We start from the raw sequence: 16,159 nt of genomic DNA, 5'->3' as shown, positions 1-16,159 counted from the left end.
TTATTTCTCATCATGTCATTGAATTATAATCTACAATATTGAACATGCGATTCAAAAAATTCCAACTATTGGTGAATTAAAACATGAAAACAGCTCAAACTGTTATCCAAAGTCCTAACGAGGCTAAGATTAGTTGCTGAAAAAAGTTAGTTGACTGTCAAAACTAAATCTACCTGATGTTTAAAGGAGCTTACAAAACAGAACTTCTGTCTCTTTTTCACAGACATAATGGGCAAACCTGTACTTTTGGGTTCACTTTCAAAATAAGAGTCCACACCCAGTAGCAGAGGTTAGTGAGTAGCTCTAGATTGAACTTTTTCTCAGTTCCAATGCGAAGGACAAACAATGCTTCTGTGAAGCTACGTTTTCAAAGTAAAAGCTCAGATACTAAAAGAAACTGATCAAAGGCTTTTGAAATATGCTGGCTTTTCAAAATAAAACGTACTTCTATAAATGTTTACATTTTTTGTAATTTAAGTAGCACATGTCAGTTGGCAGAAGTTGACCGTGAAAATTTTATAGTTTAATGATTTAAAGTCAAAACATATTTTTCACAAGTTTTTTGTTGCAACTTATCAGATAAGATAAACCGTTTTTCATTCCAAAGGAAATTTTTGTGCTAGATATTGCTCAGATGCCTCAATGTGACCTTTTTCTGTTAAAATTTATGTAAAATCTAATATTTTCCCCACTGAGAGAATCCTCCTACAAATCAGTTAATTTATCAGCACAGACCAGGAACAGAGTTTAAATTGTAAAAATGATTTCATAAAGAGGAAAACACAGGAGCACAGAATCCATCTTTGTTGACATTTACATGCAATGTGTTTTTGCATTTCACTTTACTCAGACTTCAGACAGTTTGAAGGTACAGATGTGAAGTGTTTCAAGTTTAAAGTAGGCTACAGCGCCCTCTAAAGGGCAGGAGAGGAAGAAAAACACCAAGGAAAGACGATAAAATACTGGTTTTATCTATTTATTGGAGTTTATTAAGCAACGACACAGAAGCAAACTTTGATAAGACTTAGTGAGATGATTGTGTGATATGAAAAGTGACACTTTATCAGTTAAAAGAACCAGAAAGAAAGACAAGACAGGCTAAGATTTATTCATGCATTGGACAATACTGAGATTTTGGGCTATTTTGCATCCGTCGAAAATACAGAAAGAAAATGAAATACAAAAAAATAGGTTTTACTGGAGAAACCTCATGATGATATCTTTATTTGTGTATTTATGAATCCAACAGTTTACAGTGAGAATGTGTGGAAATTCACCTCTTTTGCCAAAAATTTTCAGTAGAACCTAAACAGACTAAAATTTCAAGTTTCATTCTTATCTACATTCTGAGGGTTTTCTGATCGACTTTATGCATCAATTCTAGCCCGACTTATAGAACATTTTATTCCTGAATACCAAACTGGATTTATTTTTGGGCTGCTGACAATATTTTTGGATTTCAAGAGACATCCAACATTCCCTCTGGGAGAACCTTTGACATTATTATGTCTACAAACTCTTCTAGAAATCAGTGCAAATTAGTACCTTTTCAGATATTTAATGCCTGATTGGCATATTTAAGCATAAAATTGTAATACAAAAAAATCATTACCTTATTGCAAGAAATCCATTGGGCAAGTGTTAAAACTGCGAAAAGAATAACAACTTGATTGAACTGATCATATTCATGAAATATGTAAACCTTATAAAAATGGCACTTACACTGAGTTTGGCCTCCCAGAGAAGGAAGTGGTCTGAGACTCACTCCAGGACCTGGACTTTGTGCAGATGTGTGATGAGGACCAGCAGCAGCTGGTCTCTGAGCTGACAGTGACTGAGGTCCAGCTCAGTCAGTCCTTCACAGGAGTCCAGCATCTGGACCAGACCTCCACAGACCCTCTGGTCCAGTGTGGTGTGACTGAGGTCCAGATCTCCACCCAGAGCTCCACACAGGGACTCGGCCCGTCTCACTGTGTCCCTCTCAGAGTGGACAGGAAGCAGCTTTGTAACTTTCTTGTCAACTTTTTTTTGTCTCTTTATTGTTCTGTTTTGTGTCGTTTGTCTCATTGTAATATTTTGTCTTGTTTTGTTTGTTTTTTGCCTGACTTTTGTAATTTCTTTTGTAAGACTTTTGTGAGTAATTAATGTGCTTTGCCCCAACATAGGAGGAGAAAGAAAAACATTTGTTAGAGAGATGAACAAATGGTGTGTAAACACAACAAACTGCTTCATAATAGGAGATTTTAATATGTGTCTGTCAAAGCTGGACAGGACAAATGAAAATAAATATAAAAATGACAGTAGTAGGACTGAGCTAATTAATGGAACAAAATAACTTAATAGATATATGGAGGAGCCTAAACCCAAATAATAAACTATTTTAAAGAAAACAAGTGGTGGAAGGGATCTTAAAACAAACTAGGATTGACTTCTGCTTAGTTTCTCCAGAAATAGTCCAAAGAGTGAGCAGAGTGGAATACAAAGAAAACATGTGGTGAGATCATTCTTCTATGGAGGTGGACCTAGATCACACAGGGATGACCAGGAATGGTGGCTCCTGGTGTCTGAAAAACACTTTATTGGAGGATGAAAAGTTTATAAGAAGAGCAAGGAGTTTCTTAGCAAACATAGTGGAGGAAATTGACTTTACAGAGGACAAATTATGGTGATGGGAAGGAGTAAAAGAAAGGATAAAGAAGATGTGCATAAACTACAGCACGCAAAAAAGATGGGAGGAAAACAAGGAGGAATTTAAAATAAGGCAGCAAATAAAAATAGAGCTGGAAAAAAGGAGAAGGTCAAACACATGATTTAACAAAATATTTGTGCTTTTAAAAAGAACTGGCAGTAATAGAAATAAAAAAATGCAAAGGTGCAATAACAAGGAGTCAGGCAAAGCATGCAGTGCAGGGAGAGAGGTGCACAGCCTGTTTTTGGGATTAGAAAAAAGAAAACTGGAAAAGTGCTTCATTAAAGAATTAATAACTGAGGAAGGAAAGAAACTTGACAAAACAGAGGAAATATTGGATGAGGTGGAGCACTTTTATCAGGAGTTTTTTCCAGTGAAGGTGTGGAAGGAGAGGCTCTTGAGAGAGCGCTGGGGACCCTGAACAGCTGACTTCCTCCTGAGGAGGCTGAATGGTGTGACTCACCCCTGGTTTTAGGAGAGGTGGAGGCAGCCATCGGTGGACTTGGGAGGAACAAAAGCCCTGGCTCGGACGGTATTACTGCTGACTTCTACATCTCTTTCAGAGACCTGCTGGCCCCAGTCCTCCTCTCCCTCTACCAAAGTATGGAGGAGCAGAGGTCAACCCCCAGAACCTTGATGCTAGGATTGGTAAGTCTGGTGTACAAACAGAGGGGGGACAGATCCTGCCTGAAGAACTACAGACCAATCAGTCTACTCAACACAGACTACAAAATACTAGCAAAAATATTAGCAAACAGGTTGAAAAACGTCATACATCACATAGTAGGAGACACACAGTCATACAGCATACCAGGAAGAGAAATTTCAGACACAATACTAACAGTTAAACACGGGGTGCAGCAGTTACAACAGGAGGGGGGGATTTACATCACTGTAGATTTCAACAAAGCATTCGACAGAGTAGAACACAATTTTTTATGGAGGTTAATGAGGACACTGGGGTTTAGGAGCAGGTACATGGGCTGGTTACAATTATTATACAACAATGCACACAGTCAAATAAAATGTAATGGGTTCTTAATGAAACCAATCCAACTCCAACACTCAATCAGGCAGGGCTGTCCTCTCTCTGTGCTTTTGTACAGTTTGGTGGCCGAGCCACTGGCCCAGCTGATTATCACAGACAGGCACATAACGGGGATCATAACACCAGCACAAAGACACATTAAAATAGTACAATTTGCAGACGACACAAACTTATTTCTCAAGAACTCAGAACAGGTGGACAGTGTAATCACACACCTGGACACTTTTTGTAGAGCATCGGGAGCACGGGTGAACACAGAAAAGTCACAAATCATGTTCTGTGGCTCGGTGGCTCGGCCACCAAACATTTGGGGATTTGAAGAGGCCCAGGAGAGCATCAAGGTTCTGGGGGTTTACATTGGCAGCGATGCTGCGGCAGCGAGGGACAAATCCTGGGAGGATCTGCTGGTAAAACTCCCAGGTCAGTTCGGGTTGTGGAAGATGTGGGTGCTGACCCTGAGGGGCAAGGTGGTCGTGACCAACTCCCTCATTTTGTCAAAGTTAACACACACATTGGCTGTCCATGACCTCCCCAATGCAGTACTTGCGAAAATCAATAATCTAATAAGTTCATTTCTTTGGAAAGGCAAAAGTAACCTGGTAGCACACAGAACAATAATAGACGACTACAAGAAAGGAGGCTTAAACTTAATAGACATTCACACAAAAAAATCAGCACTTAGAAACAAAATCATTATTAAGCATTTGGACAAAAACAACAAGCGCTGTGGAAAGATTTTTTCACACAACAGCTTAAAGAAATCAGCAGTTTAGGGAATTTTCAACTGTGTCAGATAGCTCCACATACTCACTATGCTCAGCTAGACAGTTTTTACAGTGAGGTCATGGAGGCGTGGGGGTTGGCACGACCACTGGTGAAGGCCAAGTCAACACCAAGGCTCAGGTGCTGGCACAGCCGGTCTTCCACAACCCAGACATTATGCACCAGGGGAGGCCCCTCCTAGGTGGTTCCCTCGAGGCTGCAGGCCTGATTACCATCGGCCACCTGCTGGATCAGACGGGGAGGATCGACCGGGACCAGATTTTGAGCATCGTGAAGGCAAGAAAAACAACAGTCAGAGTCAGGAGGAGGGATGTGGAGATCAGCATGCTCCACAATCGAGGGGGGGATGCCGTCCGGGTGGAGGGCCGCCATCGCCAGTGGGGTGGGTGACCTGGTGCAGGACGACGCCCCAACATTCTCTCTGGAACACAATAACACAAGTAAGAGCATCACAGAAACAACAACAAAATACTGGTATAAAACATTCAGAAATAAGGTTACACAGCGTCCCACGGCAGAATCGGCCTGGGCAAAGCTATTTCCACATAAACCTATACACACAATTTGGCAAAACATTTTCACAAAACACTGCAGCACACAAGCAGCGCAAACGGACTTTAAAATAAGACATAGATGGATTTTTACTGGCGTCGTACTGCACCAGGTCCATAAAGCTAAATTCGGGAGGAACTGCTCGGTGTGCAGGGACATGCCGGAGGACCTGGAGCACCTGCTGTGGGGATGTCTGGTCGTGGCCCTGTTCATCCAGCAGGTCAGAGGCTTTCTGGCAGAGTTTTTGTCTTGGGAGGCCAAAAAAGGAGGGGACTGGTGATGGCACTGGCTGTTCGGGGTCTCAGAGAAAAAGAATTAGGTGAACAAAAACCTGCTAAACATTGTCCTTGGATTGGCCAGACATGTGACTGTCGTGGTAAAGGAACTATGCCTTATTTGAGGACAAAGAAATCAATAGGTGGAGCTTATTTAAAAATATGCTCAAGTCACACATCAGAATATTTCAGGATGAAAGTGACTTTGAAGAGGTGTTTATGAACCATGCAAAGCTTTTCCTTAATGGGGAGGGGAAAAAAATTGTCTTTCAGTTTTAAAGAGAGTATGTTAAAAAAGGAATCATGTTTTTTTTTGACTGTGTTTTTTATTTTTGATTTATGGGTTTTTGTTTGTGTATAGAAGACAATTTTAAAAGTCAAATGAGTTACTTTGTAAGGGAACCTTGGTTTTTTTTGAGGGGTCGGGGGGTTTCTTTGAAATGTCTGAGCGGGTGTCAAATGTTTATAAACTGTTTGAGCTGTGGATGAGAGGGTGTGACACCCAAGTGGGAGGGTGAGGTGTTTTTTTTTTGTTTGTTTGTTTAAGGAATTGTCCGTTTTATGAAATTGTCAGATTTGTGTTTTTGTTTTTTGTGTGTGTGAAAGGTATGTAAATATTGTTTGAAGCTTTTTTAGGATGATGTGTAAAATAATGTGAAATGAAATCTTTTGTCAGAATTTTGTAGTTTTGATAATAAAAGATTAAAAAAAAAAAAAAAAAAAAAATACTGTCATGAGGAGACGTAAAATGCTTACAGCACCTGGTATTCCCAGGCGGTCTCCCATCCAAGTACTAACCAGGCCCGACCCTGCTTAGCTTCCGAGATTAGACGAGATCGGGCGTATTCAGGCTGGTATGGCCGTAAACGACAACAGTACTCGCTTACGAGCCTTTTCTACGTGTCCGTCTTCACCATCCCCTGAGTCCTGATGTCCATGTGAACGTGACAAGAAGCTCTCAACACGCTCACACACTTTGTCCACCATGGCAGTAAAAAGCCGCCGTTACACAACAAGTTATAGATTGTAGCATCACCTTCAGCCCAACATGAAAACGTTTGTGACACAGAAACACGTCAGCGACGATAAATCACCTCACATCACACCATGTACAACAGTGTTGCAGAGACAGGCTCCTGCAAAGGACATTTTCACTCACTTTTAGTGTTTGTTTAAGAAGCTCTACAAGGGGAAAAAAAGAAAAGAAAAAGTCGTAACTAAAAAATAAAAGATATACCGCCACGTCTTGTCACAGCATCTATAAAACTGTGGTTAGTTACCAAGTACTTCGCTTACGGCCATACCAGCCTGAATACGCCCGATCTCGTCTGATCTCGGAAGCTAAGCAGGGTCGGGCCTGGTTAGTACTTGGATGGGAGACCGCCTGGGAATACCAGGTGCTGTAAGCTTTTTACATCTCCTCACAACCTGCACAGGACGCTGTTGCTCATTCTCTGGAGACAGCTGGCAACTAAAACCTCTCTGGGTTATTAAAAGCCAACAAGTGAACTGATTCTGCATCCACGTCTGCAGGAGACCTTCTCTGTTTCTTGGTTCCTCCTCCGACCACCAGGTGGCGCCTCCTGCTATGGATTGAGGCTGTATGTGAGAAAGTTGAGGTGGATCAGCTGCAGCTGATGCTGATTTGTTGTTGCTTCTGTTGTGGCTGTACAGTGGCTCCAGATACAGGATGCAGGACACTGAATCCAGGTGAGCTCAATCAATTCACTTTGATTTATTGAGCAACATTTGTCATCTCACAGCGCAGAACATAGTAAGGTACAGACCTGATGAATTCCAAACAGAGGACAGAAAAGCCAACAATCCAGAGTTGCCTTTGGACTCCCAATGAGCTCCAGACAATCAGTGAATGAACCAACTGGCAGATAGTTTGAAAGCATCAAGTGTGACAATAATCACAGAGACACAACAGCTGAGTCATTTCTGGTGCTTTATTCAACCAAATACAAACTAAAGTAGGTTTATTCTGTGTTGTCTCTGCACTCCTTCATGTTGGAGTTGACATCAAATAATGATTCCAGACTTTAAAAGCTTCAAGTTTTAATCTGAGGCTTCAACAGATGCTGCTGCTGGTTTTAAAGTCAATTAGTTCAAGATTCTCTCTGAGTGACTTTTTCTTGTGATGTTTGCTGCTGCGTCATTTTAAAAGCAGATGATCCATGTAGACGACATATTTAGTCCCAGTATCATCAGGACCTTTACAATACTGGAGCCAAAGTGTCCCGTTTTACAAATGAAGAGCAAATGATGATATTAGAGAAACACAAAGATTATAAACTCCAAACACAGACTGACAGTAACACAGCTGCAGCAGCTGAAGGAGGGAAAGCTGCAAAAACTGCAGACTGTGTGAAAGTTAACAGGATTAACAATATTACTACCAAATTATCAGCTCACAAGTAGATCAGACTCTAATTCCAACTGGATGTTGTGTTTAATGAACATGTTCTCAGCTGTATTCTTCTGGCTGCAAGACATCGAACTATGATTCAAAGCGATAAGTCAGCTGACTCTCATGTGGTATGGAACACTACAGGTCAGTGGATACAACTTCAAATATTTCTCACAGGAACAATCTAGAATCATAAATCGTATTGTAATACAAAGGAGGTAGAACAATGAAATGACTTTGCTTGCAGCTCTAAAAACTCCGATCTTCCTCTCCCTCTATCGGTGCTCTGAGCTCCACTGGATCTTCTAATGCTGATGACAGTTTTCAAGAGAACTGATTGGTCAGTAGGAGGAGCTTTTATACACATGGAGTTAGAGCAACACTCTCAACAGTTTTCTACTGATTTAAGAACAGGACAAACTAAACAAGCTGTTGTATAGATTTGTCCACAATCTCCTCTCAAGTGTCCATTTTAGGGGGTTTGCAGTCAACAAAGGCAAACTGAGAATCACTCCCACTGGGAAGATCAGTGAAGGAAGGTCCACCCGGCTGGTCCAGAAGCTCCTGTCCTGCAGAGCAGCATCAGGATGGAGACGTAACCAGGTGAGTTAACTAGAGAACCGACACATTCACACTGACAACTTCCCTCCAGATCACACTTTATGTCTTCAACTTGGACTGGAGATCATTTGTTTGGAACTAAACTCTGCGGGGTTCTTCTGTAGTTGATCCTTTTAATGGAATCAGAGCTCAGCCTCCTGACGTCCACATCAGTCATCGTCACAGATCCCACTTTAACCCATGAATAGCAAATAATATTAATATTTTATAAACAAAATATAAAGCGACGAAATAAACAACTAGTATGCAAAAAATAAACAACCAGTGCATAAAAATACAACTTGTTTGAAAAAATAAACAACTAGTGCAATAAAATAAACAGCCAGTGTGATAAAATAAACAGCCAGTGCGACGAAATAAACAACCAGTGCAACGAAATAAACAGCCAGTGCGACGAAATAAACAACCAGTGCGATAAAATAAACAGCTAGCGTGATAAAATAAATAACCAGTGCTACTGGGTTAAAGCGCAAATAAAAACATGAAAAATACTTTGTAAAAGCGAGAGGTCGGTAGCAGCTTTAATTTTTTCTTACAACTTTTCAGTGGCCCTCCCAAAATATCTGTTGTGCCCCCCCAACTAAAATTAATCTGGATCCACCCTGTCTATAGCATCAGATTATTTGTTTCTAAAAAATATTTCTCCACCGATATGCACAGTATTAAAAATATACGGAGCCAAAACTTACATTAAACAACCAGTAAATGAACTTTATCCTATAAGATCAGCCTCTGATTGAAAGCTAGTAGAGCCTATATCTAGGAGTTCAGCGAGAGGCTCTCATGTAAGCTTGATTTTTTTTCTTCTTAATTCTTATTTTCATAACCAAGAAAAACCCAGTTCCAGGAAATTACTAGCTTTTGCTTAGTATTTTCTGACATGAAACATCTCAGCTTCAAACAGGAACCAACCCTCTCATGTTTTGTAAAAAGCTGTACACAACCACATTCCAAGTGCTTCTTCATATCTTACCAGCAAACTGTCTGATTTGCGGCGGCCGGCGAACACGGACCCACAACCTCCTTCTCTGAGCTGATGCTGCTGCTCGTATTTGCTGTCGAATTGGGCTGAACAGACACAGATTTAGTTTTACTACAACTGTGAGGGATATAAATGACACAAATCTTCATTTTTCCACCACATCTCTTCCTGCTGACCTCTTTGTTCCTCTTCTGACAGCTCTACTCTGTCCTCCACCGGTTGAAGACTCCTCTTTTTAGTTGGAGCTTCAGCAGCGTCAGCAGCTTTCCTCTTCTCTCCTCGCTGACTGCAGCCCTCTAAAGGGTCGCTGATGGTCTCTCACAGGACAAAGTTACAGGACAAGGGCTTGATTTGTTTGGGAGATTTGTTTCCACAAGTGTGGAGACACAGGGAGGCACAAAATCACCCATATGGGACAAGAACAATCACATAAAACCATATAAAATGACTGAAGTGGGTAAAATGTCCAACATGGAAAATTAGAATCCATAAACACATGCAAAATGACCAAAATGGAACTAAAAACAACATGGAAAGATAGAAAAGGATCAAACTGAGAAACAACATGGCCAAAATTAAACACAAAATGATCAAAATGGGATATAAAATGAACAAAATATACAACAAAAGTAACAAAGTAGAACAAAAAAGGTAATTAAGAGGTGCGAAATGGCCAAATATGAGCCACAAAATTATTAAAATGGACAAAAAAATCAAGAGGTAAATTAGCAGAATGAAACATGAATAGGCCAAAATGAAATACAGAGATGTTAAATGAGACAGAAATAGCCAATAAGTGAAACAAAATTAACTAAACAAAACAATAAACAACATAAATAGATGGAAAATAAAATAAACCACAAAATGACTCAAATAAAAACATCCTTAAAGACATACAATACAACACACTGAAGCTTCATCCAATCAGCCTGACACTGTGGGAGCCCAGTGAGACTCAACAGTGGGCCACCCACAGGTCCGCAGGACATCTGGCCACATTTTCTGGCCACTTCACTGAACTCAACTGAGTCAAGAAAGAACGTTTCAAATGTAGCTTTCACACAGGATAACTGCCGTGAGCAACGCTGTCCTCAAGGAACAACCACTGCTAGGGTACGGACAAGGAATTTGCAAGAATGATGCTTGCTTTGTTGTGCGCAACGTGACACCAGGCTGCTTTGTCCTGTACTGTGCTGCATTTGAGGAGCCATTTTTCGCTTTCACCGGTCTCACCATTGTGTTTCCAGAATTGTGTGGCTGTGTGTGTTCTCAGTGCTGATGGTGGAACGGCCACGAGCCACCAACCAGCTACTTTTGCACTTCCACCCATTGTGAGACCATAGTGTGACCGAAAGCTCACCGTGCGACCCTTCTGTTCTTTCTCCAACTCGCTGAAACCCGTGCGGAAAAATCTGACTTGGACAGTGTGACTGAAGACCTTTGCCGTCCGCAGCCAAGAGGAAAACCACTCTCTCTTCAAACTGAGTTGCGTAAGCATGACGACGCCACAGAAGCAGCTCCTGCGCTGCTGGCTTCGTTTGACAGCTTTGGGGGTCACTGCCCAATCTGCCAGAGCGTTGTTGTTTGCTTGTTGTATTTCTATTCTACAAGGCCGGAGAAGGGTGCACCGTTCCTGGCGGCACTGCAGTGCCAGGTCGATGCGTGGAGTGAAAGGAGCAAGCCCCTCTTTCAGCTCCCGGTGCTAAAAATCCGTTTAATATATAGTCCTCACGTTGGAGAACATATCAGATATTAAACTGATAAGAACAGATACTACACTTGATCTTAGCCAAAAGGCCGAGAAGCGATGAGCCCTGACTTTTCGCTGCCGGGGCCCAACCCCCTGGCGCAGTTCTCCCTGGCGACTCCGCCCACAAGCTCCACTGAGCACTGCCCAAACCCCCCCATCAAGCACAGACCCTCTGCTTTCAACCAATAGGTACGGCTCTGCCAGAGAGCAAAGCCTGCCAAAAATAGGCTAAACTCGTTGGAGTCACTCTCCACGGAAGTCTTTAGTAAAAGGCGAAAGACTTGTGCGTTATGAAGAGAAACCAATTTGAATTTAGTTTTAAATCAACTCCAGCAAAAAATCCAATTTTAAATTATTCACAATATTAAGTTGGTGAAATGTTATTATGTCAAAACAATATAAACATAAATAAATGTTTGCAACTTAAAAGGTTTAGCTAAATCAGTACCTTGGGCTTGTAATCTTGCAACCATGCATTTAACTAATTTAATTAACTTGTAAAAGTGTATTTTATATAACAGGGTTACACCTTTTAAATGCAGTAGCATGTAGATAACTTTAATTTTGCAGCTGGTAAAGCCGGGGCTGGCTTCAATTTATATTTATTTTACATTTTGTGAATTTCCACTAAGGGAAAAAAAGCATCTAATCATACACCAGAACTTATTTTTTGGTCATAGTTTGAATTATTAATCTGAATCTGTAAAGTAGCTCTTTAATACGTTATATAATAAACGTACAATGTCCTCTAAAATGTGCAGTTCAACTTGGTTTTGTGTAAACAACTTATTAACCAGGATGTAACTCTAAATGTAATCTGGAAATAATCTATAATGATGTGTTATTTATTATAATGAAGTTTTATCTTTGAGGAGGTCTTGATCCAGCCCAAGCTCTCTATGAAGACGAGAAAAAACTCCCCATGGAAGATGGGAAGAAACCTCGGGAAAGGCAATTCAAAGAGAGATCCCCTTTCCACGGACGGCTGGATGGAGGCTGCAGGAGAGAAGGAAGAAAAAACAACATGAGTTCTTGTGGTTTGACAGAAAACAGCATCAGAGCAGCATTAAGTGGAAAATGATGACAGTTGCTCTGACACACTTTCAAGAAGTCCACAAGGGTTTGGGAAGATGATGGTACGACACATACGTTCAACGTCGGCGCGTATGTTAGGTTTGGAATGTTTCGTCAACTTCTCAAGTCTACCAGAGTCTGTGCAGACTTCAGAAGATGGAAATACATCTTGTATTTTTTTGAGAAAGCAAGTATGAGTCAGTGTGAAGTAAATTTAAATGAAGGGAAATTTTAGCACGTTAAAAAATGCCGAAAGTTACGTTACATGGATTTCCTCGTACTCAGTGATGCAGACAACTGAAGTCGTACCGTCCTCTTCCAAAGATTTTAAGAGTTTGTACAGACTTTGGGAGAGGACGATAGGATGTACACTTCCTGTGTCTACGAGTACAAATGAGTCCATGTAATGTAACGTTCGGAATTTTCCAAAGTCTACCAGAGTTTGTGCAGACTTGGTAAGATGACAGTACAACGTATACCTTCAACATTGGTGAGTACTTAAGAATTCATAAATTTCATCACCTGCCAAAGTGTACAAGACTTTGAACAGACTTGGGAAGAACATTGTTCTTTCTGCATCAGCGAATACATGAGGGTCCAACTGAAACTTTGAGATCTCCTCAAGTCTGTGAGAGTTAATGCAGCCTTGGAGAGATGCGAGTCCCTAAATGTAGTCATTTTGAAGTCACCAGACTCTGTGCAGACTTGGGTAGATGACAGGTCCACGTGTATTTTAAAACTTTACTTTATACAAGTGAGTCTGCTTAACGTAAGTTCCTTCATTTTTCAAAGCCTGCATGAGTGGCTCAGACTTAGGAAGATGATGGTACCATGTATACTTCTAACATTCGTGAGGACGTGAGGTTTTGTAAACTTGTGATAAACAGTTCAGAATGTTCTACTGTGAGGTAAACTAAAACCTCAGAAACAGGATTCTCCCAACAGCCTACCTTGGCCTCCGCCTCCTCCAGCAAACCTCCGCTGCCCTCCGGAGGGAACCGGTCTCTCCAGAACCAGGATCAGCCTGAATCCACTTCCTGCCACTTCTATAAAGGTGCTTCCCATTCTGAAACATGAAACATACTGGAGGTGAAGTTCTGAAGCTCCACAGGAGAACGTTCCCACCACTCTGGCTAACATTAGCTGCAGGTTCTAATCATGTTTTAGTCTAATGTTTAAACTACGTTTTACAAATATTTTCATTTACAGAAATGTTCCTGTAAAGTTAATATGATTCTTTTAGCGTCAACATTCAGAAGATGTAGTCAGGAACACAGATTATGTTCTATGATTACAAAGTAGGAACGTTCTGAAAACAACATTTAAAGAGTGTTTTCCAATTGTGAGTGAGGCCTCTGGTGATTTTTATAAAATGTTTATCTAATATGATATATTAACAAAGGTGGAACGTTCTGGCCACAATGTGTTTAAGTCATGGAGATGTTGTTGAGGAAAAACATTATTGAGTTATTAGAATTAATTTTATTGCATTGTCAATTTTAATTTATTTTATTAATTTTATTGTATTGTTAATTTATATTTATTTTATTTCTTTTTATGGTATTGTTAATTTATATTTATTTTATTTCTTTTTATGGTATTGTTAATTTTTCTTTATTTTATTCATTTTTATTGAACTGTTAATTTATATTTATTTTGTTTCTGTTTATTGTGTTGCTAATTTTTATTTATTTGATTCCTTTTAAATTGTAGGGGTTGAAAGCCATTGACGGATGAAAATTTTGGGATTTGTAGTTAATACTTTATACTTTCCGAATCAGGAAGAACGCCGTGGTTTGAGATATAATTTCGTCTATCAACGAGTTCGAGACGGTTCGTGTCACATAAATTCCAACACTCTTTTATTAATTTCTATTGTATTCTTAATTTTTATGTATTGTTAATTTTCATTATTTCATATATTTTTATTGATTTTTTTATTTTTATTGTACTGTTAATTTTCATAATTTCATTAATTTTTATTGTATTGTCAATTTTTATTTATTTTAATGATTTTTATTGCATTGTAAATTTTTATTGATTTTATTCATTGTTATTGTATTGGTAATTTTATTTATTTTAGTCATTTTTACGGTATTGTCCATTTTTATTGATTTTAACAATTTTTATTGTATTGATATTTTTCATTACTTCATTAATTTTTATTTATTTTATTTATTTTTATTGTGTTATTAATTTTTTCATTTAATTTTATTGTATTGGTAATTTTTTTATTTTATTCATTTTTATTGTTTTGGTAATTTCCATTATTTCATTAATTTTTATTGTATTGGTAATTTTATGTATTTTAGTCGTTTTTATTGTATTGTCAATTATTATTGATTTTAACAATTTTTATTTTATTGGTAATTTTTATTTATTTTATTCATTTTCATTGTATAAAAAAGAATAAAAATGAATGAAATAATGAAAATTAACATTTCATTATTTCATTCATTTTTTTTTTTTCATTTTTATTGTAATGTTAGTTTTCATTATTTGATAAATTTTTATTATATTGTCAAATTTTATGGATTTTAATCATTTTTGTATTGTTAATTTTTTATTGATTTTAATAATTTTTATTGTATTGCTAATTTTAATTATTTCAGTAATTTTTATTGTATTGTCAATTTTTTTAATTGATTTTAAAAATTTTTTGTATTGTTCATTTTTCTTGATTTAATGATTTTTATTGTGTTGGTAATTTTATTATTTTTCGGAATTTTTATTGTATTTTCAAATTTTATTGGTTTTAACAATTTTTATTGTATTGTCAATGTTTATTGATTTTAATAATTTTTTATTGTATTGTTAATTTTGATTAATCATGACTTTTTCTTGTATTTTTATTTTTTCTATTTCATTAATTTTTATTGTATTGTTAATTGTCATTATTTGATGAATTGTTATTGTATTGTCAATTTTTATTGATTTTAATAATTTTTATTGTATTGTTAATTTTAATTATTTCATTCATTTTTATTGTATTGCTAATTTTCATTATTTCATTCATTTTTATTGTATTAGGTTTTATTTATTTTATTCATTTTTGTTTTGTTGTTAATTTCTAATTATTTTATTTATTTGTATTGTATTGATCATTTTTTGTTTAATTCATTTTTATTTTATTAAGTTTTATTTTATTGTATTATTAATTTTTAATAATTTCTTTTATTATATTGTCAATTTTATTTTTTATTTTATTTAGTCATTTTTATTGTATTGTTAATTTTTTATTTTATTCATTTATATTTTATTATGTTTTATTTTTTATTGTATTATTAATTTCTAATTATTACATTTATTTGTTATTGTTTTGGTAGTTTCATTTATTTTAGTCATTTTTTTGTATTGTCAATTTTTTTATTTTAATCATTTTTAGTGCATTGTTAATTTTTATTTATTTATTTCATTTTTATTGTATTGTTAATTTCTAATCATTTTATTTATTTGTATTGTATTTACAATTTCTTTATTTAATTCATTTTTATTTCATTAATTTTATTTATTTGTATTGTATCAATAATTTCTAATTATTTAAATTATTTTATTATCTGGTTTATTTCATTTTTTAATTTGATTTTATTGTATTGATAATTTTATTTATTTTAATAATTTTTATTGTATTGTCAATTTTTATTGATTTTAATAATTTTTATTGTATTGTTAACTTTCATTATTTCATTAATTTTTATTGTATTAACAATTTTTATTTATTGTAATCATTTTTAGTGTATCGTTAATTTTTATTTATTTCATTAATTTTTATTGTATTGCTAATTTTCGTCATTTCATTAATTCTTTATTGTTTCCTTTTTTGTATTGTTAATTTCAAGTTATTTTATTGATTTTAATTGTATTGATAATTTTTAGTTTTATCCATTTTTATTTTGTTAAGTTTTATTTTATTGTATTATTAATTTTAAATTTTTATTTTATTATATTGTTTATTTGTATTGTATCAATAAT

The 16,159-nt window shown here is 36.8% G+C and overlaps 4 non-coding genes across 4 annotated transcripts; 1 reads left to right on the top strand and 3 right to left on the bottom strand.

Moving 5' to 3' along the window:
* Nucleotides 1-6,096: 6,096 nt before the first annotated feature.
* On the bottom strand, nucleotides 6,097-6,215 carry LOC111579659 (5S ribosomal RNA). The gene has a single exon (XR_002747099.2). It is a non-coding gene; the product is annotated as a 5S ribosomal RNA (ribosomal RNA).
* Nucleotides 6,216-6,637: 422 nt separating this feature from the next.
* LOC111578160 (5S ribosomal RNA) lies at nucleotides 6,638-6,756 on the top strand. Its single transcript, XR_002746974.1, has one exon. It is a non-coding gene; the product is annotated as a 5S ribosomal RNA (ribosomal RNA).
* Nucleotides 6,757-10,980: 4,224 nt separating this feature from the next.
* LOC111577278 (U2 spliceosomal RNA) lies at nucleotides 10,981-11,172 on the bottom strand. Its single transcript, XR_002746915.2, has one exon. It is a non-coding gene; the product is annotated as a U2 spliceosomal RNA (small nuclear RNA).
* A 135-nt stretch (nucleotides 11,173-11,307) lies between these two features.
* On the bottom strand, nucleotides 11,308-11,423 carry LOC129348359 (U5 spliceosomal RNA). The gene has a single exon (XR_008600895.1). It is a non-coding gene; the product is annotated as a U5 spliceosomal RNA (small nuclear RNA).
* Nucleotides 11,424-16,159: the final 4,736 nt, after the last annotated feature.

Source organism: Amphiprion ocellaris, chromosome 24 (genome assembly GCF_022539595.1).
Source record: "Amphiprion ocellaris isolate individual 3 ecotype Okinawa chromosome 24, ASM2253959v1, whole genome shotgun sequence".
Lineage (NCBI taxonomy): Eukaryota > Metazoa > Chordata > Actinopteri > Pomacentridae > Amphiprion > Amphiprion ocellaris.
The sequence above is the reverse complement of the archived record's forward strand: the minus strand, read 5'-3'. Positions and strand labels throughout refer to the sequence as shown.